This window comes from Oncorhynchus masou, chromosome 17, assembly GCF_036934945.1.
Source record: "Oncorhynchus masou masou isolate Uvic2021 chromosome 17, UVic_Omas_1.1, whole genome shotgun sequence".
In the NCBI taxonomy this organism is placed as follows: domain Eukaryota; kingdom Metazoa; phylum Chordata; class Actinopteri; order Salmoniformes; family Salmonidae; genus Oncorhynchus; species Oncorhynchus masou.
In genome coordinates this window covers 8,366,122-8,391,438 of record NC_088228.1, presented here as the reverse complement: position 1 = coordinate 8,391,438, position 25,317 = coordinate 8,366,122, and the positions used below count along the sequence as shown (strand labels likewise).

The following is a 25,317-nucleotide window of genomic DNA, read 5'->3' as shown; positions in this document are numbered from 1 at the left end:
TGACAACATCACAGAGACGCTTGGTGAAATCGAATGCACTCGTACATATTGTACAAATGTGAGACTTGAGGCCACTGAAAAGATTTCTTGATCAGAGATGGACTGGCCACCTCACCACGGTGTCAGTAATTTTGAAATCAAGTGACAACATCACAGAGACGCTTGGTGAAATCGAATGCACTCGTACATATTGTACAAATGTGAGACTTGAGGCCACTGAAAAGATTTCTTGATCAGAGATGGACTGGCCACCTCACCACGGTGTCAGTAATTTTGAAATCAAGTGACAACATCACAGAGACGCTTGGTGAAGTCGAATGCACTCGTACATATGGCACAAATGTGAGACTTGAGGCCACAGGCTTATTGAAAGCAGTGACATAGGCAAGCTTTACATTTATTGCTAACATGATGACTCACAAAATCAAAGTTACTGCAGTCTGAAGCTATTGATCTGCACAACGGTGTCAAACTTGTCTGCAGTACGTAGAAAAAAATGCCATGTGATCCTGAATTCAAAAAGCCTTGGAAATGCAAAGAAAGCACACCAGCTCCAAGGTGTTCTGGGCCAATTGCAATTTTCCTATGTCCCTCTTTGTGGCCCCTGACTAGGGCTGTTGCATGACAGTATTACCGCCACACAGTTGGTCACGAGTCATGAAGGCAGTCAAATTCCACATGACCGTTTAGTCACGGTAATCAGGCTTCTCCAAGCTCTGATGCTGCTGGTCATTAGTGGCCTACCAAACTTGCTCACTCCCTCTAATCACTCTGTCACAAATTAAAATGTTATACAAAATCTAATGAAACACTTCATGAGAGCCCATGAGCTCATGTTGCACAACATTTCTATAGGCTATGCAATTGCGTGAGAAAACAGAGTGATGGCTGCTAATAAAAAGAGGAGGATCCCATCAGCTTTCTATAGGCTAGGCCTACTATATTTATTTCTCAACTCTCCTCATATTAAGCACATTACGTATATTTACAACAGGAGTCTGGTATGAAAATAAACCACGGGGAAAAGCGACCTCCATTCGCTATTTAAGTGCAAAGATGACATGCATTTTTTCCCGCTGCCCCTATTTCGATACAGGTGCATGATAATGGTCCATTCTAAATCAAAACAAATGTCACACACATTATTTAGTAAAGACAAGATTAAATCAAGACTAGTCTGATGGGTCTAAACCCAAGAAGTTCTGGAAAATGGCTAAAGACCTGGAGAACCCTCCTCCTCACAGCTGTCCATGTCCCTTAATGTTGATGATGTGGTTGTTACTGACAAGAAGCACATGGCTGAGCTCTTTAATCACCACTTCATTAAGTCGGGAATCCTATTTAACTCAGCCATGCCTCCTTGCCGTCCAAGATTTCTTAATCTCCCACCCCTTCTAATGCAACTATCTCCGATGCTTCTCCCTCTTTTCCCCCTGACCCGCTACAAAGTTTCTCCCTGCAGGCAGTCACTGAGTCCGAGGTGCTAAAGGAGCTCCTGAAACTTGACCCCCAAAAAACATCTGGGTCAGATGGTTTAGACTATTTCTTCTTTAAGGTTGCTGCCCCTTTCATTGCCAAGCCTATCTCTGAACTTTTTAACCTGTCTCTCCTTTCTGAGAAGGTTCCCATTGCTTGGAAGGCAGCCACGGTTTGACCTTTATTTAAAGGGGGAGATAAAGCTGATCCTAACTGTTACAGGCCTATTTTTATTTTGCCCTGTTTATCAAAAGTGTTGGAAAAACTTGCCAATGATCAACTGACTGGCTTTCTTGATGTCTATAATGTTCTCTCTGGTATGTAATCTGTTTTCCGCTCAGTTTATGGATGCATCACTACAACCTTAAAGGTCCTCAATGATGTTACCATTTCCCTTGATTCTAAGCAATGTTGTGCTGATATTTTTATTGACTTGGCCAAAGCTTTCGATACGGTAGACCATTCCATTCTTGTGGGCCGGCTAAGGAGTATTGGTGCATCTGAGGGGACTTGGGCCTGGTTTGCTAACTACCTCTCACAAAGAATGCAGTGTATGAAGTCAGAACATCTGCTGTCTCAGCCACTGCCTGTCACCAAGGGAGTACCCCAAGGCTCAATCCTAGGCACCACACTCTTCTCAATTTACATCAACATAGCTCAGCATAGCTCAGGCAGTAGGAAGCTCTCTCATCCATTAAATGCTCTACAACAAAGTTTTCTTAGTGTGCAACAAACTTTCTCTACCCTTAACCTTGTTCTGAACACCTCCGAAACAAAAGTCATGTGGTTTGGTAAGAAGAATGCCTCTCTTCCCACAGGTGTGACTCATACCTCTGAGGGTTTAGAAGTACTTGGGAGTATGGCTAGATGGGACACTGTCATTCTATCAGCACATATCAAAGCTGCAGGCTAAAGTTAAATCTAGACTAGGTTTCCTCTTCTTAATCACACCTCTTTCACCCCAGCTTTCAAACTAACCCTGATTCAGATGACCATCCTACCCATGCTAGATTAGGGAGACATAATTTATAGATCGGCAAGTAAGGGTGCTCTCGAGCGGCTAGATGTTCTTTACCATTCGGCCATCAGATTTGCCACCAATGCTCCTTATAAGACACATCACTGCACTCTATACTCCTCTGTAAACTGGTCATCTCTGTATACCCGTCGCAAGACCCACTGGTTGATGCTTATTTATAAAACCCTCTTAGGCCTCACTCCCCCCATCTAAGATATCTACTGCAGCCTTCATCCACCATATACAACACCCGTTATGCTAGTAACATTTTGTTACAGGTCCCCAAAGTACACACATCCCTGGGTCGCTCCTCTTTTCAGTTTGCTGCAGCTAGCGCCTGGAACGAGCTGCAACAAACACTTAAACTGGACCGTTTATTCTCAATCTCTTCATTCAAAGACTCAATCATGGACACTCTTACTGACAGTTGTGGCTGCTTTTGTGTGATGTATTGTTGTCTCTACCTTCTTGCCCTTTGTGCTGTTGTCTGTGCCCAATAATGTTTGTACAATATTTTGTGCTGCTACCATGTTGTTGTCATGTTGTGTTGCTACCATGCTGTGTTGTCATGTGTTGCTGCCTTGCTATGTTGTTGTCTTAAGTCTCTCTTTATGTAGTGTTGTGTTGTCTCTCGTGTTTTAACCTCATATATATTTGATCATTTTTTTAAATCACAGTCCCCGCATTAGGCCTTTTTCCTTTTGGTATAGGCCGTCATTGTTATTAAGAATTGTTTCTTAACTGACTTGCCTAGTTTCAATAAAGGTTAAATAAATTTTAAAAAATATGAAAAAAATAATCGCAACCAAAGTGGATAAATAACTTAAAATTAACCACTTGTAAATTAAGCTTTACAAGTGGTGTAGAGCCTAACTGGCGTATGTTTATAAGCAGCGCGTGAATTTCAAGTTTGGGGAAGATAATTTTCACCATAAAAAGTCACCTTTATAATAAAAGCATTACTTGCATAATTGCATTTGCGGTCACTTTTGAGAATGATGTTTTACGCTAATGGAACATTGACGCTTATAGCCTACTACCATGTGTGCATTGCTGCGTTTATAATGTGACGAAATAGCCTAATAGTTTATCAACATTTTAAAACGGATAGGACCCTTAAAAAAAATCGCCTAAAAAGACATACCCAAATCTAACTGCCTGTAGAACCGGACCTGAAGCAAGGATATGCATATTCAACGATCCTGTAGAGGTGTTACGCTAAACGTCACAGGTTTGTAATATTTTGGGATCTTTCGCATCCCACAACAGTCCCAGACTATGTTTGGAATATGTATTTATATTTCTCTCTCGCACAGAATAGGTGAACTTTGTACTGTGGGGGATAATAGACATAGGCTTGTGCTTTTGTTGTTTGATAGGCCTACTCATCTTGTTGGCTGATGAAAAAATTCACTGGATGAAGATGAGCGCAGTTGCGTCCCGGATGTGTCTCTCGTAACGAGCCTGTGAAAAAGACCCGATCACGTGAGTGAGAGATGCTTCGAATTGCGCAGCACACGCAGGGAGAAAGGCACAACGCAGCATTTTTTAGGGAGCCTTACCGACACAAAGGGGATGCCTCCGTGAAATTTGAGGCATTATCAAGTGCTTGTCACATTGTGAATGAGAGACTATTGGAGTGTAGCAGAGCTCATTCCTTTCAAGGGATTTATTTCAAATAATCTTTAGAGTCTCATCATGCAGCCTTACAATGTATTACAAATCAAAACATAAAGCCCAATGTTTGTAGAACAACTAAAGCTACATTAATAACTCTAAATTAAGCATATAAGAGTACCTATTTATTTGTTAACCGCTAAACACAGAATAGCTGAATGTGCGCACTCCCTCAAATCGTTTGGAGAAAAAAAAACAAATTTATTCAGCTTTGTTCAATTGTATTCTTCATACTATCAAATAATATAAAATAATGTCACGCAATTACAAGAAAATCCTGTCTCCTAAATGAACTATTGTAGCCCACAGCCATTTGATATAGCCACATCAGGATCTAATATAAAGACAACTCAGAGTATGCTATTCTATTCTTCTGAAATAGACTACATTTTCTTCATATCATGCTTCTTTAGACCTGTCTAAAATAAATAATCAGTGGTAGTAAAATAACCCAACTGTCCTACTTGAGTAAAAGTAAAGATATGTTAATAGAAAATGACTCAAGTAAAAGAACAATTCACCCAGTAAAATACTACTTGAGTAAAAGTCTAAAAGTATTTGGTTTTAAATATAGTTAAGTATCAAAAGTAAATGTAATTGATCAAATGTACTTAAGTATCAAAAGTAAAAGTATAAATCATTTGAAATTCCTTATATTAAGCAAACCAGACGGCACTCAGACATCATTTACACGTAGCCAGGGACACACTCCAACATTCAGACATCATTTACACATAGCCAGGGGCACACTCCAACATTCAGACATCATTTACACGTAGCCAGGGGCACACTCCAACACTCAGACATCATTTACACTTAGCCAGGGACACACTCCAACATTCAGACATCATTTACACGTAGCCAGGGGCACACTCCAACACTCAGACATCATTTACACGTAGCCAGGGACACACTCCAACACTCAGACATCATTTACACGTAGCCAGGGGCACACTCCAACACTCAGACATCATTTACACGTAGCCAGGGGCACACTCCAACACTCAGACATCATTTACAAGTAGCCAGGGGCACACTCCAACACTCAGACATCATTTACACGTAGCCAGGGGCACACTCCAACACTCAGACATCATTTACACGTAGCCAGGGACACACTCCAACACTCAGACATCATTTACACGTAGCCAGGGGCACACTCCAACACTCAGACATCATTTACACGTAGCCAGGGGCACACTCCAACACTCAGACATCATTTACACGTAGCCAGGGGCACACTCCAACACTCAGACATCATTTACACGTAGCCAGGGGCACACTCCAACACTCAGACATCATTTACACGTAGCCAGGGGCACACTCCAACACTCAGACATCATTTACACATAGCCAGGGGCACACTCCAACACTCAGACATCATTTACACGTAGTCAGGGACACACTCCAACACTCAGACATCATTTACACATATCCAGGGGCACACTCCAACACTCAGACATCATTTACACGTAGCCAGGGGCACACTCCAACACTCAGACATCATTTACACGTAGCCAGGGGCACACTCCAACACTCAGACATCATTTACACGTAGCCAGGGGCACACTCCAACACTCAGACATCATTTACACGTAGCCAGGGACACACTCCAACACTCAGACATCATTTACACGTAGCCAGGGGCACACTCCAACACTCAGACATCATTTACACGTAGCCATGGGCACACTCCAACACTCAGACATCATTTACACGTAGCCAGGGGCACACTCCAACACTCAGACATAATTTACTAACAAAGCATTTGTGTTTGGTGAGTCATCCAGGTCAAAGGCAGTATGGATGACCAGGGATGTTCTCTTGATAAGTGCTTGAATTGGACAATTTTCCTGTCCTGCTAAGCATTCTAAATATAACAAGTACTTTTAGGTGTCAGTGTAAAAGGTACAGTGTAAGTGCCAGAGCAAAAAGTACATTATAGTCTTTAGGAATGTAGTGAAGTAAAAATAAAAGTTGTGAAAATATAAATAGTAAAGTACAGATACCAAAAAAAATCTACTGAAGTAGTACTTGAAAGTATTTTTTACTTAAGTACTTTACACCACTGTAAATAATGGCTTTATTGTGAAGGTGTAGGCTGTATTACATGGATTTATTAGACTTTTCTAAAATGGCTTGTAGGCCATATGTGGAAGCCAGGAGATGCTACATGTTTTTATGTTAATTAACGGTCAATTACCGTGAGACCGACAGTTATTTTCTTGACAATCACCTCTTATGAAATTTTGTGAACACCTGACCGCACGACTGGACAATAGCCCAGGTGTAACAAAACTAGAGCCTGTCAACCTGCCTTGTTGATAGTGTCGTTTAAAAAGGCAGAGCTGCGCTTTTATTATGGACAGACTTCTCCCCATCTTAGCTACTGTTGCATCAATGTGTTTTGACCATAATAGTTTACAATCCAAGGTTACCCCAAGCAGTTTAGTCTCCTCAACTTGCTCAATTTCCACATTACCCATAATACGTTTTAGTTGAGGTTCAGGGTTTAGTGAATGATTTGTCCCAAATACAATGCTTTTATTTTTTTATTTTTTTATTTAGGACTAATTTATTTATTGCCACCCATTCTGAAACTGACTGCAGCTCTTTGCTAAGTGTTGCAGTGATTTCACTTGCCGTGGTTACTGATGTGCATAGTGATGAGTCATCAGGACACAAGCTTTACTCAGAGCTGTGGCAGGTCATTTTTGTAAAGATTGAAAAAAGTAAGGGGCCTCTACCTGGATTATGTTGGAGAGGCTTCCATTAAAGAACACCCTCTGCGTTCTGTTGGACAGGTAACTCTTCATCCACAACATAGCAGGGGGTGTAAAGTCAAAACACATAGCGTTTTTCCAGCAGCAGATTATGATCGATCATGTCAAAAGCTGCACAGAAGCCTAACAAAGCTCCCATAATCTTTTATCATCAATTTCCCTCAGCCAATCATCAGTCATTTGTGTAAGTGCTGGACATGTTGAATTGCCCTTCCCTAAAAAGCGTGCTGAAAATATGTTGCTAATTTGTTTACTGTGAAATAGCATTATATTTGGTCAAACATTCCACAAGTTTACTAAGGGTTGGTAACGGGCTAATTGATCCTCTGTTTGAGTCAGTAAAGGGGGCTTTGCTATTCTTGGGTAGCGAAATGACTTTTGCTTCCCTCCAGGCCTGAGAGCACACCCTTTCCTGTAGGCTTAGATTGAAGAAATGGCAAATCGGACTTTGCTTTTTACTCCAATGCATGTTAGATGTATCTGTGCGTCTTAATGTCATTGATTGCTTTAGTGGTTCTAATTGCTATTGATAGATATACAGCTTTGCGTTATTTTATAGCTATAGGGACAATGACCAATGTAGCCTATTGATTGTGCTCTGAGGTGAGCCCTGGCGCAGTGCTGCTATTGTCCTGGCTGTCACTTTGGTGGTGCTGAAATTGGCAGTGCATCCCTTCATCACGCCTTCTGTCCATGGTCCATCTTGGGCTACCAGTCTTCGTGAGGCTTCTCTTCAACATCGAGTGCTTTATTGTGTGCAAAAGGACAGTTGTTGTGTATGTGGCTACAGTTCAGATGGGTCTCCATTTAGTTCAATTCTGTATGTCGCAGTAGTATATGACCAATACCATGTGTAGCCTACTAGAAGAAGTAGGCAAACATTCAGTCTGCTATCCTTCATTTGCATTGCACAGTCATTGTGTGACAGGCTACTGTAAAAATGAAGTCATTACTATGACAACGACACACAGCCGACACTCCCTGCTGTCTTTTGCTATACCATCTGTTTGTTGCTCTCGGAATTTGGCATTTACTCTTATTGGCGGCAGATTTAAAATGGCTACTGTCCTGTAGGACATTTCACATCAGCTATGGAAAACATATTGCGTACCTGAAGAAGTGGCCTACTATAAGGTTACGCTCATTGCGTAGTGTCACAAATCTGACAGAAATGTAGACTTTAGTTATAATTATTGAAGTTGAAGCCTGTAAGAATCTCAGATAGCCTAGTGGTGCTCATCCTGTCCAGCGGATCTGTGCGTGTTGGTAGGCGCAAATGATGCATTTCCGATACACTTGTATGTCGTAGTGGGGGGCATATCTTTCTTGTGTTATTCTATTAAAAATAATGGTTGTTGTATGGCTACATTTCAGATACTTTTTTGTAAATTTGAACAACAGAGCTCTACAGTGTCTCCCACCTCAGCTGTAGATCTCTGCAGTTCATCCAGAGTGATCATGGGCCTCTTGGCTGCATCTCTGATCAGTCTTCTCCTTGTATGAGCTGAAAGTTTAGAGGGACGGCCAGGTCTTGGTAGATTTGCAGTGGTCTGATACTCCTTCCATTTCAATATTATCGCTTGCACAGTGCTCCTTGGGATGTTTAAAGTTTGTATCCAAATCCGGCTTTAAACTTCTTCACAACAGTATCTCGGACCTGCCTGGTGTGTTCCTTGTTCTTCATGATGCTCTCTGCGCTTTTAACGGACCTCTGAGACTATCACAGTGCAGGTGCATTTATACGGAGAGTTGATTACACACAGGTGGATTGTATTTATCATCATTAGTCATTTAGGTCAACATTGGATCATTCAGAGATGCTCACTGAACTTCTGGAGAGAGTTTGCTGCACTGAAAGTAAAGGGGCTGAATAATTTTGCAAGCCCAATTTTTCAGTTTTTGATTTGTTAAAAAAGTTTGAAATATCCAATAAATGTCGTTCCACTTCATGATTGTGTCCCACTTGTTGTTGATTCTTCACAAAAAAATACAGTTTTATATCTTTATGTTTGAAGCTTGAAATTTGGCAAAATGTCGCAAAGTTCAAGGGGGCCGAATACTTTCGCAAGGCACTGTAAAGCAATACTAGTTGTTTAAAATGCCCCCTCACGCATGTCATCCTGGAGCCGAGTCTGAGCTTTGAACCTATCAATACCCTCCATCTCCTAGAGCAGTCTAACCTCATTCACTAATCAAGACATTCCATCCTGTCAGCAGCCATCGTGTCACATCCTGGTCCCTTGAGGAGCGTTCAAGACGTCTATGGAGTACGAGGATGAGTGGAATTAATGAATAACACAAAGCTTTGTTGATGAGGCGAGTCTGTGAATTCACTCAATTCAGTCTCCGAGTTCTGTCAATGCAGCGTTCTCTTCGGGCAGCTCCATGTGTTTCAGAAGGGTTCGTATAGCCATGGGCTATGGCTAGGTCTTTCCCCACCATCAAGCTGTTCTGTCACATACAGTCGACTGGAAATGCAATTCGCCATTTCATAATGAGCGTCTGTGAATGTACCATCTTCACTATATGGTTGATGGACAGGCAGCTTGAGACCCCAGAGACTTCTGCCAGAATGCTGTATATGGAGGCCTTTTTTTATTTTTGTTATTTACTTTAACATTTCAGCGGGACAAATTAGCCTCATTCCCAAATGACGGTTTGTCGTACCAAAGCGGCGGACAAATAACGTTTTTTTTTTATAGTCTGAAACTCGGGAGAGATGAGATACTAGCCGGGGGCTCTGACACAACTATTTATCCTCTCTTTGCTTATTCCTCTGTTTGACAGTGTTTTATTTTGATCTATTAGAGATAAATTGGGGATGGATGGAACCGTTCTACACTGTTGGGAGTCAGCCGGAGAACACACCTCCAGAGATTTACAGCTTCAGAACTGTGATGATAAATAAAACCCTTGTGGTCGTCAGACTCAGAAGACGTTATAGAGTCTTTGAGCTTTACAGAATACTTTTTCTTTTCAAATTCTGAGCGATAACTTTAAGTAATCCTTATGACATATTTGACAGAATAATGCAACATCTAGCCTACGCTTTGTGAATATTCACTTGGAAAAGAGCAAGGCAGCCGATTCCTATTTTATTCTCAATAATACAATATAATAGGATGACGACTCGAATCTGGCATTTCAATTTGACAAAAATGGAAGACTATGAGTTGCTAAAGTGAAAAGTAAAAAGAAAAACAGACAAGAGTCAGCTACTACTTTTGAAATGAAGTATTTCTCATGTCAATTACAAACATGGGTTTGTTAGTGATGATATACTATAGCAGGGTTCCCCAACTGGCGACCGTGATTTTATTTGGCCCCCAAATAATAGACGTGAAATACTGAAAAAACACTAGCAAATCACCTCCAAATTATTTTCATTTTGGAAATCTGTTCCAAAATATTCCTACGCACAATAGAGAGATATACAGTACGTGATCGTCTATAAATGTTTGCTCTTCTTGCAGTCAATCTGCAGTCTACAAATGATTTGTAATTATGTTGCGGACCCCTGACCATCCGCTCAAGAGAAAAAAAATCTTTCCTCGGCTGAATCTAGATGATGATCGCTGCACTACATGCATGTCACAGAGAGAAAAGTTTGGTTTATATCTTTTCCACAATAAAAAATGTTTCAATACCTGTTGATAACCAACCGAATGCCTTTAGAAATCTGAAAGCCGCTTCTCTCCTCTACATCTTCGGCGAGGGATGATAAGGGAAGTGAAGGAGGCAGTGAGGTAAAAAACAAAACAATATTTATGTTGTTTATATTCTCCTCTCGTGGTGCAGAGACATGGTTGAGAAAAGGTTGAGATGAGGTTGAGACAAGGTTGAGATGAGATTGAGGCGAGGATGAGATGAGGTTGAGCCGAGGTTGAGATGAGGCTGAGCCGAGGTTGAGACGAGGTTGAGATGAGGTTGAGATGAGGTTGAGCCGAGGTTGAGATGAGGTTGAGCCGAGGTTGAGATGAGGTTGAGCCGAGGTTGAGATGAGGTTGAGCCGAAGTTGAGATGAGGCTGAGCCGAGGTTGAGACGAGATTGAGACGAGGTTGAGACGAGGTTGAGATGAGGTTGAGACGAGGTTGAGACGAGGTTGAGATGAGGTTGAGCCGAGGTTGAGATGAGGCTGAGCCGAAGTTGAGATGAGGTTGAGATGAGGTTGAGCCGAAGTGAGATGAGGTTGAGCCGAGGTTGAGATGAGGCTGAGCCAAGGTTGAGACGAGGTTGAGATGAGGTTGAGATGAGGTTGAGCCGAGGTTGAGATGAGGTTGAGCCGAGGTTGAGACGAGGTTGAGATGAGGTTGAGCAGAGGTTGAGATGAGATTGAGCCGAAGTTTAGATGAGGCTGAGCCGAGGTTGAGATGAGGTTGAGCCGAGGTTGAGCAGAGGTTGAGATGAGATTGAGCCGAAGTTTAGATGAGGCTGAGCCAAGGTTGAGATGAGGTTGAGCAGAGGTTGAGATGAGGTTGAGCCGAGGTTGAGATGAGGTTGAGCCGAGGTTGAGACGAGGTTGAGATGAGGTTGAGACGAGGTTGAGACAAGATTGATATGAGGTTGAGACAAGATTGATATGAGGTTGGGTCGAGGTTGAGACGAGGTTGGGCCGAGGTTGAGCCGAGGTTGAGCCGAGGTTGAGCAGAGGTTGAGCCGAGGTTGAGACGAGGTTGAGCCGAGGTTGAGCCAAGGTTGAGATGAGGTTGAGACGAGGTTGAGAATGCAAGGCAATGTTTTGCCGGACTGATCCGGATGTGTCTTAGTGATACCTTTTTCGATGGGAGGAACCAGCCTGATCATGACTGTGTACGTGCCACTGCCACACTATCGACTTCAAGCCTAAAGTTACTGATACCGGCCCACATAACACAGTTCAATATGTAAGTAGGCCTTTACATTGTGCAAATGTTTTTGTGTATGTTTTGCTTATGCAAAAGATATGCCAAAAGATATGCCATATGCACTGTGTATCGTTAATGATACGGTACTGTATGTAGATACATGCACTTACAGAGACGTCACCCCGCTCCTCCGCTCTCTCCACTGGCTTCCAGTTGAAGCTCGCATCCGCTACAAGACCATGGTACTTGCCTACGGAGCTGTGAGGGGAACGGCACCGCAGTACCTCCAGGCTCTGATCAGGCCCTACACCCAAACAAGGGCACTGCGTTCATCCACCTCTGGCCTGCTCGCCTCCCTACCACTGAGGAAGTACAGTTCCCGCTCAGCCCAGTCAAAACTGTTCGCTGCTCTGGCCCCCCAATGGTGGAACAAACTCCCTCACGACGCCAGGACAGCAGAGTCAATCACCACCTTCCGGAGACACCTGAAACCCCACCTCTTCAAGGAATACCTAGGATAGGATAAGTAATCCTTCTCACCCCCCCTTAAATGATTTAGATGCACTATTGTAAGTGGCTGTTCCACTGGATGTCAGAAGGTGAATTCACCAATTTGTAAGTCGCTCTGGATAAGAGCATCCGCTAAATGACTTAAATGTAATGTAAATGTATGGAGTGTGTATGGGTGTTCACTGGACGATGCCCAAATAAACGTGAAAGCTGATCTTTAAGATGAGGCCTGTGATGGCATGTGTATTCTAAAGACAGCATGCAGTACTCAAAGTTACATAGTAAATTTAGTAAACCAAAGACTCGAGTTCAGAGGAAACAGTGGAGGAAAATAGAGATATATTGAGCTATACGTCATGATGGGCATGGCATCTGACGTGACCACTTGATGCAGCTTGTATGCAGCTTGCATTTTTTAAATGAGGGAGACTCTCGGGAGAAGCAGGAGGAAGGGGGAAGCTAAGATAATTAGGATAGTGACGGATGTGGAAATGATTTGAAGATTCCGTCGCTGGGCTTCTCTGAAGTGTAAAGTGCCTCCGTGAAGATGGAGACAGGGAGAGAAGGAAGAGCAGATGAATGGAAGGAGGGAGGAACGGAGGAGAGGCGAGGGAGGACAAACCTCCTTGGCTGTCACAGCAGCTAACACTCATTAGCAAAGCACCCCCCTTTGAAGCTGTTTATCTCTATTGCCACATTTTCAGAGGATGGTCAGGGAAATTACAACACACGCACACACACACACACACACACACACACACACACACACACACACACACACACACACACACACACACACACACACACACACACACACACACACCTAATACAGACTCACTCCCTGACCCGAGATATCTCTGTTTTTTTAATATTTTGGTTAGGTCAGGTTGTGACTAGGGTGGGTACGCTAGTTTTGTATTGTCTAGGCTTTTTGTATTGTCTAGGGTTTTTGTATGTCTAGGGTTTTTGTATGTCTAGGGTTTTTGTATGTCTAAGGTTTTTGTATGTCTAAGGTTTTTGTATGTCTAAGGTTTTTGTATGTCTAGGGTTTTGTATGTCTAGGGTTTTTGTATGTCTAAGGTTTTTGTATGTCTAGGGTTTTGTAGGTCTAGGGGTTTTTGTAATTCTATGTTGGCCTTATATGGTTCCCAATCAGAGACAGCTGTTTATCATTTATCGTCTCTGATTGGGGATTATATTTAGGTAGCCATTTCCCTTTGGTGTTTGTGGGATCTTGTTCTATGTATATATATTCTATATTGTTCTATGTTTAGTTGCCTGTCTGCACTATTCATATAGCTTCACATTTCGTTTGTGCTTGTTTGTTTTGTTTTGCTGAGTTTCGGTTTTATTAAAAACATGTGGACCTCTACTCACGCTGCGCCTTGGTCTCATCTTTATAACGAACGTGACATGAGGAGAGAGAGAGAGAGAGACAGAGAGAGAGAGTATGGAGGAAGCTTGCCTCTAAGCGCTGGACATCTTGTTATGATGTGCATACCACCCTGCAGAATACCACCCTGCAGCATACCACCCTGCAGCATACCACCCTGCAGCATACCACCCTGCAGAATACCACACTGCAGCATACCACCCTGCAGCATACCACCTTGCAGCATACCACCCTGCAGCATACCACCCTGCAGCATACCACCCTGCAGCATATCACCCTGAAGAATACCACCCTGCAGCATACCACCCTGCAGCATACCACCCTGCAGCATACCACCCTGCAGAATACCACCCTGCAGCATACCACCCTGCAGCATACCACCCTGCAGCATACCACCCTGCAGCATACCACCCTGCAGCATATCACCCTGAAGAATACCACCCTGCAGCATACCACCCTGCAGCATACCACCCTGCTGCATATCACCCTGCAGCATACCACTGCTGGCTTGCTTTTGAAGCTCAGCAGGGTTGGTCCTGGTCAGTTCCTGGATGGGAGACCAGCTGCTGCTGGAAGTGGTGTTGGAGGGCCAGTAGGAGGCACTCTTTCCTCTGGTCTAAATAAATATCCCAATGCCCCAGGGCAGTGATTGAGGACACTGCCCTGTGTAAGGTGCTGTCTTTTGGATGGAACGTTAAACGGGTGTCCTGACTCTCTGAGTTCATTAAAGATCCCATGGCACTTATCGTAGGGGTGTCCCAATCTGGCCCTTAAACCATCACGGCCACCTAATAATCTCCAGTTTACAATTGGCTCATTCATCCCTCTCCTCTCCCATGTAACTATTCCCCAGGTCGTTGCTGCAAATGAGAACGTGTATTCAGTCAACTTACCTGGTAAAATAACTGATAAATAAAATAAAAAATTATCTGAATTAGAGTCACAGTATTATATCTATGGAGGAACTTTCAATGTCTTTGAACTTCCAAGTTGGTTTAACGTTGGACCAGAGCCAACAAGCTTGTGTGTGCAGAGCAGCACTAGAATTAAAAATACGTTTTACATTTTTTGTTGTTAATAAATCCAATATGAAACATGATAACTATAGTATCCTTAACTAGCATTGAAAAAAAGTAATTGCTAGACGCTTTATTGTGATTTTTGTGGGACTGGAAATAAATGCCTGGAATGTAAAATAACTTTATTAACGGGTTCCCATGCTTTTAAATCACTTTATTTTTCTGTTCGGTTTCTGTTCCTCTAATCATTTAGTTATTTTCCCATTTCCGGTTCTGTTCCCTGAACCGGTTCCAACCCTTGCTTCCTATGCAGGCTCCCTATATCTGGGCTAATTATTGTTACTGATCAATAGTGACAAACCTGGTATTAACAACTTAGATGGAATGCTACTGAGGATGGTAGCTGACTCTATAGCCACTCATATCTGTCATATCTTTAATCTGAGCCTAGAGGAAAGTCTTTGTCCTCAGACCTGGAGGGAAGCCAAAGTCATTCTGCTACCCAAGAGTGGTAAAGCAGCCTTTACTGGTTCTAACAGAAAACCTATCAGCTTGCTGCCAGCTCTTAGCAAACTGTTGGAAAAAATTGTGTTTGACCAAATACAATGCTATTTCTCTGTAAACAAATTAACAACAGACGTTCAGCATGCTTATAGAGAAGGGCACTCAACATGTACTGCACTGACACAAATGACTGATGATTGGTTGAAATAAATTGATAATAAGAAGATTGTGGGATGTCAAACATGTAAAGTGTGGTGTACCGCATGGCAGCTCTCTAGCACCTCTACTCTTTTCTATTTTTACCTATGACCTGCCATTGGCATTAAACAAAGCATGTTGTCCTTGTATGCTGATGATTCAACTATATACGCATCAGCAACCACAGCTAATGAAGTCACTGAAACCCTTAAAAAAGAGTTGCAGTCTGTTTTGGAATGGGTGGCCAGTAATAAACTGGTCCTGAACATCTCTAAAACTAAGAGCATTGTATTTGGTACAAATCATTCCTTAAGTGCTAGACCTCAGCTGAATCTGGTAATGAATGGTGTGGCTGTTGAAGAAGAAAATTATGGTAAAAATGATGTGAGTAAAACGAAGCGCAAATTAAAAGTATGAATCTCTGAGCATCGTACCACCATTAGGTGCAAAAATTTGACGTGTCCAGTTGAGGCCCACTTTTTGGAAGCAAACTTGTCACGCCCTGGTCGAAGTATATTGTGTTTGTCTTTATTTATTTGTTCAGGCCAGGGTGTGACATGGGTTTATTGTGGTGTGTTTTGTCTTGGGGTTGTGTTAGGTATTGGGTGTGTGGTTTAGTGGGGGTATCTAGCATAGTCTATGGCTGTCTGGAGTGGTTCTCAATCAGAGGCAGGTGTTTATCGTTGTCTTTGATTGGGAACCATATTTAGGCAGCCATATTCTTTGAGTATTTCGTGGGTGATTGTTCCTGTCTCTGTGTTTATTGTCACCAGATAGGCTGTATAGGTTTTCACACATTTATTGTTTTGTTTAGTTATTTCATGTCTAGTTCATTTATTAAAGAACATGAGTAACCACCACGCTGCATTTTGGTCAGCTTCTCTTCCACCAGACGAAAGCCGTTATAAAACCACTCGATTTCGTCCCTACGTTATATCGGCATCGAACACTTCACCCTCCCTAGGAGAGGGGGTGACCTCGACAATTTATTGTTAAAATGCGAGGCTGAGTGGACCTTTAATTTAAAGATCCTTGCTCCCTTCGGTCTCAACGTAGACTTTGATCTGAAGCCATTCTTGTGATTATTGTGCTTTTGCTATTCATTGTAAATGTTTGCAGGCTTATGTAGCCAAATTGTATCTATGGTCATATGCTATCCATTTATGTGTTTTTGTATGCTATTTTAATATATGAGAATTAACCAATGATATCAGGCCACAACTGGCCATGATTACAGACACCTGTGTGTCTTTTGACACTATATATATATATATATATATATATATATATATATATATATATATATATATATATATATGAGCCATCCCGCAGTGTTTGTCATTATACTCTGATGAAGACAGCTTGTCTGTCGAAACGTTGGACATAAATATTTTTGCATCTGAGCTCCTAGTGTGCGGCTCTCCTTTTCTTTTTAAAGTGTTCTACTCCGTTATCCAGCACCTCGCCTAAATAGGTGTGTGTTTCTTTTGCCTAAAAGCTCAAAGATGATTTTAAGAATAGTGAAAGGACAAAGGGGGAATAAAAACACACTTTTTTTAATCTATAAAATATTAAATAGTTGCCACAAAGTTGTATCTTGTGTGCAGGGATGATTTTGCTTATTGTCGGGCCAGGATGATGAGCGACAGATTCCCTGCGTCAGGACAGAGCAGCACATTGCTCTTCTAAGGGAGGTATCTTAGGGAGAGCTTGAGGGGGTCTTCTAAGGGAGGTGTCTTGGGGAGGTCTTTGTAGTCTTCAAGGACTTGATGAGCCCTGCATAAACTTTCTATAACTTTTCAACAAACATGTTTGTGTGATAATAATATTCTATTGGTCAAAACTGGTTGCAACAACGTCATGAGGCCAGGCTGTATACTGGCTGTATAGAGACGTTTTGCTAATTAAAAAAACAAACGTTTTTCCCATTATGTCTTGATTTGTCATGACAAATATATCTTTACCTGATTGTTACAGAGATGACTTGGTTGTAATCTGGTTATAACAGAGACAAATTGGTAGTAATCTGGTTATATAATGTCTTCTCAACCCAAAAGCCAGTTTGAAAACAGATAATTACACCATGTGACACATATTGCCACTAGGGTAATAGAGACAAGAGTGGGAATTGGGACAATGAGTCAATAAGTAGAGATGATTAGGGAGTGGCACTTTAAGATACTGAATAGGAAGTAGAGAAGAAGATAGAAGAAGTAAGTGAAGCGGACAGGGAAGGAGGAAGCTAAAACAGATACATTTAAACCAGTTCAGGTTTTGGCCTTGACATAGGCTTATTGATATCACCTATGTGATTGTGTTTCCAGCTAAACCACAAACACCCCCAAATCAATAGCAAGGCCCTGTGGTAGGGTGCCAACACCAAGGCCCTGTGGTAGGGTGCCAACACCAAGGTCATGTGGTTGGGTGCCAACACCAAGGCCCTGTGGTAGGGTGCCAACACCAAGGTCCTGTTGAAGGGTGCCAACAGCAAGGCCTTGTTGTAAGGTGCTGTCAGGACGTTGGCCTCTTTGGGTATAGCAAGCCCCATCCCCCTCTCCCTGCCTCCCCCTTTCCTCCTTCAACCAGGCTGCTGTGGTCAGAGAGATGTCGTAAATTCCTGAGGACCTCCTAATGGACACACAGTATAGAGAGAGTACATTTTCACAGAGAACAAAGCAATTCCTTCCACCTCACAGAACGTGAGGTACGAACAAATTTCATATTCCGGAGAAAGTATAAAAGATCGGTGAAGAATCCAGCTACAAACTGGTCCATGTGTCACAACTTGGGGAAGCTCATGGGAGACGGTGTGGCCATATTACCATAACGCTGTTTATATAATAGCCTCAGATATTAAGATGAATGAGTGATTATGATACTGTTTGTAAAATTGTGTAATATGATTTTGGACTGTTTAATGAAGGAAAACTCAAAAAGGGGATTGGAGGTAACTAAATTAGAGGACCGCCCCTGAGCCCAGTTATGGTCAGGCATCCTGGGACAGCCCTTTTCTGCCTTCCGAATGAAACCCCCACTCGGGTTTTTGATCAGCAGATCGAGCTTACCTCAATTACGAGATGGCTAAAGGTTGCGGACCATGTTTTTCTCCATTAGAGGAGACAAAGGTTGTAGACCATTGCTGAATCTTTTAACCATACCACGTGGTTAAACTCTTAGACTATCGATACCCTGTCACGACTTCCGCCGAAGTTGGCTCTCCTGCCCGTTCGGGCGGTGCTCGGCGGTTGTCGTCACCGTCCTATTAGCCACTACCGATCCCTTTTTCGTGTATCTGTTGGTTTTGTCTAATTGGCTTCACCGGTGTGTTGTTTAGTTAATTAGTGTCTGTATTTAATATAGGTTGTCCCGCCCTTGTTTTGTGCGGGATTGTTTATTTTGTCATTCGTTTTGTCTGTCGGTGTTTGTTGTTTCTTATTCTCCGGTTAGTCTTTATCCTGTGTTGGATATATTCACCCTGTGTGTATTTGGATTGACCATTGTTTATTTTGTTCACCGGAGAATAAAACTTTATATCGCTATCTGCTCTCTGCGCCTGATTCCACCCACCTTGATTAGACGTGACATACCCACAGAATAAGAACAAGTCTTTGATATTAATTACTAGTCTGCAATTAGGAATTCGGTATCATTGAAATCGAAGAACAAAAACCGCCGAAACATCCATTCTATAACGAAACGAATGATTGTCACTCTGAACTTTCCACTATAACCGTGACAGAGAGAGAGAGGGAGAGAGACGGACAATTCTACAAAAGAAATGAACTTTTCACCAGCGATCAAGACGACACACTGAGCGTAAATATATATATATATATATATATATATATATATATATTGATTGCAATTGTTCCCAAATGAGTGAGCGTTCATGTGCAAAGGATTAGCGTTTCAATTGTTATAATTATCACTTTGTAGTGACTTCTTGTCGACCCCCACTTCCCCTTTTGTCTAATAAGCCGACCATGCTGGTTCAGCCCACTAGGGCACATTCTCCTATCATTTCATGTAACCACATTTACCTTGTTTGTTTGTTTGTTTATGCATTTCTGTGAATTACTTAGTTAGTAATAAATAAATGATTTAAGACAATTGATTTATGGATGACTCACAGTGAAGACTGGGTTCGTGCAGATAACCAACAATTTACGAAGTTTGGAATGATCCTTGGTGCCCCGACTTCCTAGTAATTACGGTTACATGATTAATCAGTCTAATCGCGTAATCCTAATTACAGAGAATCTTTGATAAAAACTATCAGTCTTCAGTTAATGATAGTAAAGACACGACAGTGCCAACAGCAAGGCCCTGTTGTAGTGTGCCAACACCAAGGCCTTGTTGTAAGGTGCCAACAGCAAGGCCTTGTTGTAAGGTGCCAACAGCAAGGCCGTGTTGTAAGGTGCCAACAGCAAGGCCTTGTTGTAAGGTGCCAACAGCAAGGCCTTGTTGTAAGGTGCCAACAGCAAGGCCTTGTTGTTAGGTGCCAACAGCAAGGCCGTGTTGTAAGGTGCCAACAGCAAGGCCCTGTTGTAGGGTGCCAACACAAAGGCCTTGTTGTAAGGTGCCAACAGCAAGGCCTTGTGGTAGGGAGCCAACTGCAAGGCCTTGTTGTAAGGTGCCAATAGCAAGGCCGTGTTGTAGGGTGCCAACACCAAGGCCTTGTTGTAAGGTGCCAATAGCAAGACCTTGTGGTAGGGTGCCAACACCAAGGCCCTGTTGTAGGGTTCCAAAACAATGCCAAGGGAAACACTAATGTGACTTATAATTACAGGTACCTGACTGATTCATACGGCTCCATATCGATCGCTACTATAATGACTGTTCCCTCTTTCAAAAGGAGCTCATAAGAGATCAGCGGGCATGATTAAGACTTGACTCGATGTGAGATGACAATCACCTGGAGCGCTGTAACCATGGATTCCAGCCCACTGAAGACAAGCGCTGTTGTGACTCATCAATGTACTTCAAAGAGAAGGAGGCAGAGCATTCAGAATAGTTATGGGTCTTTTTCAGTGCTCCACAAAGGGAAAGTCTGTGCTTGACAAATGGTTTGCCGGTGCCAATTTACTGTGATGTGTAGCTATGCATGTGTGTTCCTCATATGTCCACTTTGTGTCTATACTGTATGTCCACTTTGTGACATGTAGCTATCTATAAAAAATGCTAACTACATTTGATTAATTGATTGATTGATTGATTGATTGATTGATTGATTGATTGATTGGTTTATTGATCGATCGATCCAAATATACAGAGCAAGGGAATTGGTAAAGGGGATGCAGCAGTCGGTCCCTCAACTTAACTTGAGGAAGAGTTATAGATCAAGTCTTAAAGAAGCATGATATGATTGGTAGAGTCAATCTGCACAGGATATTGTGCAGCCAGCTATCTGGGACTAAAGGCTATGTGGGACTAAAGGCTATCTGGGACTAAAGGCTATGTGGGACTAAAGGCTACCTGGGACTAAAGGCTATGTTGGACTAAAGGCTATGTGGGACTAAAGGCTACGTGGGACTAAAGGCTAACTGGGACTAAAGGCTATGTGGGACTAAAGGCTATGTGGGACTAAAGGCTATGTGGGACTAAAGACTACGTGGGACTAAAGGCTACGTGGGACTAAAGGCTATGTGGGACTAAAGGCTATGTGGGACTAAAGGCTATGTGGGACTAAAGGCTATGTGGGACCACAGGGTATCTGGGACTAAAGCCTATCTGGGACCGCAGGGTATCTGGGACTAGAGGCTATGTGGGACTAAAGGCTATGTGGGACTAAAGGATATGTGGGACTAAAGGCGACGTGGGACTAAAGGCTATGTGGGACTAAAGGCTATGTGGGACTAAAGGCTATGTGGGACTAAAGGCTATGTGGGACCACAGGGTATCTGGGACTAAAGCCTATCTGGGACCGCAGGGTATCTGGGACTAGAGACTATGTGGGACTAAAGGCTACCTGGGACCGCAGGGTATCTGGGACTAGAGGCTACCTGGGACTAAAGCCTATCTGGGACCGCAGGGTATCTGGGACTAGAGGCTACCTGGGACTAAAGGCTATCTGGGACCGCAGGGTATCTGGGACTAGAGGCTACCTGGGACTAAAGGCTATCTGGGACCGCAGGGTATCTGGGACTAGAGGCTACCTGGGACTAAAGGCTATCTGGGACCGCAGGGTATCTGGGACTAGAGGCTACCTGGGACTAAAGTCTATCTGGGACCGCAGGGTATCTGGGACTAGAGGCTACCTGGGACTAAAGTCTATCTGGGACCGCAGGGTATCTGGGACTAGAGGCTACCTGGGACTAAAGCCTATCTGGGACCGCAGGGTATCTGGGACTAGAGGCTACCTGGGACTAAAGGCTATCTGGGACCGCAGGGTATCTGGGACTAGAGGCTACCTGGGACTAAAGGCTATCTGGGGCCGCAGGGTATCTGGGACTAGAGGCTACCTGGGACTAAAGGCTATCTGGGAATAAATCAAATCAAATGTATTTATAAAGCTTACATCAGCTGATATCTCAAAGTGCTGTACAGAAACCCAGCATAAAACCCCAAACAACAAGCAATGCAGGTGTAGAAGCACGGATAAAGGCTATGTGTGACCACAGGGTATGGGGACTAAAGCCTATCTGGGACCGCAGGGTATCTGGGACTAGAGGCTACCTGGGACTAAAGGCTATCTGGGACCGCAGGGTATCTGGGACTAGAGGCTACCTGGGACTAAAGGCTATCTGGGACCGCAGGGTATCTGGGACTAGAGGCTACCTGGGACTAGAGGCTATGTGTGACCACAGGGTATGGGGACTAAAGGCTATGTGTGACCACAGTGTATGGGGACTAAAGGCTATGTGTGACCACAGGGTATGGGGACTAAAGGCTATGTGTGACCACAGGGTACCACAGACCACAGGGATTTGCAAGGGCAGATGGTGGATGCTGATACATCATGACTTGTCAAATCCATCAGTGCTCCTCCACAGAGTGCACGAGCCAGTAAGACTCAACTCCCAACTAACAACATGAAAGCAACCCCCAAACTTGACTATCGTATTAATTTAACTAAAATGTATGTCATTAACCCCCCAAAAAGCATAATTAGAAATACTGATGCATGAATGATTTATTTACTGATGTATTTATTTGTTTATTCAGGAGTTGATGAATAGTTACGTTCATAAAATTGCTTTCCTGATGGGCATAAGTTAATGTTTGGATTCTATTGGTGAGTAGTAGGAAACTCAGTGCTTGACCCCCTGGTCCCTACCCTTATTCAAGCTTCTGTCAGTTAACATCGTTAACATCTCTGTTGGGACAGAGAGGAGACTGATAGGAGATGACGTCCACTCACTGGCTGATGTTAAGCTAAAACACAGCAGATCCAAAGTCAATGGAGGACAAAGTCCAATGTGCTCTGAAATGTTGTTTAAAAATATCAACCCCTGTCACAGTGTTTTTGTCCAACTCATCTGACATGACAAGACTAGAATTGCTCACACACTCACACACTCACCTTTATTACACACAATTTAGCTCTCAGAACAAATGATAATCTAACAATATAACACATCCTGGCAGGTTACTGGGATACATGGAACCTTGGTATGTTCCTTCAGTAGAACAGGGATACATGGAACCTTGGTATGTTCCTTCAGTAAAACAGGGATACATGGAACCTTGGTATGTTCCTTCAGTAGAACAGGGATACATGGAACCTTGGTATGTTCCTTCAGTAAAACAGGGATACATGGAACCTTGGTATGTTCCTTCAGTAGGGCAGGGATACATGGAACCTTGGTATGTTCCTTCAGTAGGACAGGGATACATGGAACCTTGGTATGTTCCTTCAGTAGGACAGGGATACATGGAACCTTGGTATGTTCCTTCAGTAGGACAGGGATACATGGAACCTTGGTATGTTCCTTCAGTAGGACAGGGATACATGGAACCTTGGTATGTTCCTTCAGTAGGGCAGGGATACATGGAACCTTGGTATGTTCCTTCAGTAGGACAGGGATACATGGAACCTTGGTATGTTCCTTCAGTAGAACAGGGATACATGGAACCTTGGTATGTTCCTTCAGCAGAACAGGGATACATGGAACCTTGGTATGTTCCTTCAGTAGGACTCCCAGAAGAAGGAAACGCCTAGGAGGGGGAGCAACCAAACAACGAGTATGGTCAATAATTCAGTGTTCTTGCTGCAATCCATTACACTGCATTTATAATATATAATTTAGCCAAGGCCATGCCACGCAAGCCTGAACAACAAGCCTGATCAACAAGCCCGATCAACAAGCCTGATCAACAAGCCTGATCAACAAGCCTGAACAACAAGCCTGAACAACAAGCCTGATCAACAAGCCTGAACAACAAGCCCGATCAACAAGCCTGAACAACAAGCCTGAACAGCAAGCCTGATCAACAAGCCTGGACAGTGAACAGCAAGCCTGAACAACAAGCCTGATCAACAAGCCTGAACAACAAGCCTGAACAACAAGCCTGAACAACAAGCCTGATCAACAAGCCTGAACAACAAGCCTGATCAACAAGCCTGAACAACAAGCCTGAACAACAAGCCTGAACAACAAGCCTGATCAACAAGCCTGAACAACAAGCCTGAACAACAAGCCTGAACAACAAGCCTGAACAGCAAGCCTGAACAACGAGCCTGAACAACGAGCCTGATCAACAAGCCTGAACAACAAGCCTGATCAACAAGCCTGAACAACAAGCCTGAACAGCAAGCCTAAACAACAAGCCTGATCAACAAGCCTGAACAACAAGCCTGAACAGCAAGCCTGAACAGCAAGCCTGATTAACAAGCCTGAACAACAAGCCTGATCACAAGCCTGAACAACAAGCCTGAACAACAAGCCTGAACAACAAGCCTGAACAACAAGCCTGAACAGTGATCAACAAACCTGAACAACAAGCCTGAACAGCAAGCCTGATCAACAAGCCTGAACAACAAGCCTGAACAACAAGCCTGATCAACAAGCCTGAACAACAAGCCTGAACAACGAGCCTGATCAACAAGCCTGAACAACAAGCCTGAACAACAAGCCTGAACAGCAAGCCTGAACAACAAGCCTGAACAACAAGCCTGAACAACAAGCCTGAACAACGAGCCTGATCAACAAGCCCGACCCCACCACTGAATTTTGCTTCATTTACACATAACACATATTTGACACACACTTCAAACACAGTACACACACACTTCACGTCATCAAAAACTCCTGCACTTTGAGGGTGATCAAATATGACGTCCCCCCCCGTCCCCCCCGGTGCCAGTCACTAGAAACACTGGTTAAAACCTCCCTGTTCCACTTGCAGAGTATGTTACACCGTATAAAGCTGTGGACAACACGCACCTTCAAGCAATGGTCTATTATTTGCAGCATCCCATATTCAATGCAAATATTGCTACAGAATTCTGTTAATCTTGCTATTCTTTACATAAGAACAAAGATGAAACCCGCCCTCTGCTCCACCAGAGTGATTTACTGTCTACATGGAGACAAACCACATGTCATCCGTTAACTTCACAAAGAGACAATAGATTCCGTTTGGGGAGCATTATTATTAAGAGCAGGACAGGTTTCTTTGATTCTCCCAGTAGCGGTACACATCTTGGCTGTGTGTTATCTTGCCAAGTACTCTGAGATTTTATATGCATTAGCAATAACATTCAGAGGGACATACATATTGCTTGCAAAGAAGCTATGTCCTGCATTCTTACTAAGGGCTTTATGTCCTGCATTCTTACTAAGGGCTTTATGTCCTGCATTCTTACTAAGGCCTTTATGTCCTGCATTCTTACTAAGGGCTTTATGTTCTGCATTCTTACTAAGGGCTTTATGTCCTGCATTCTTACTAAGG

General features: G+C 43.1%; 1 protein-coding gene across 1 annotated transcript in view; it reads right to left on the bottom strand.

Annotated features, from left to right (window-relative positions):
- LOC135558381 (metabotropic glycine receptor-like) overlaps window positions 1–25,317 on the bottom strand; it is a 123,563-nt gene that overhangs the window by 86,309 nt on the left and 11,937 nt on the right. The gene's annotated exons all lie outside the window — the stretch shown is intronic.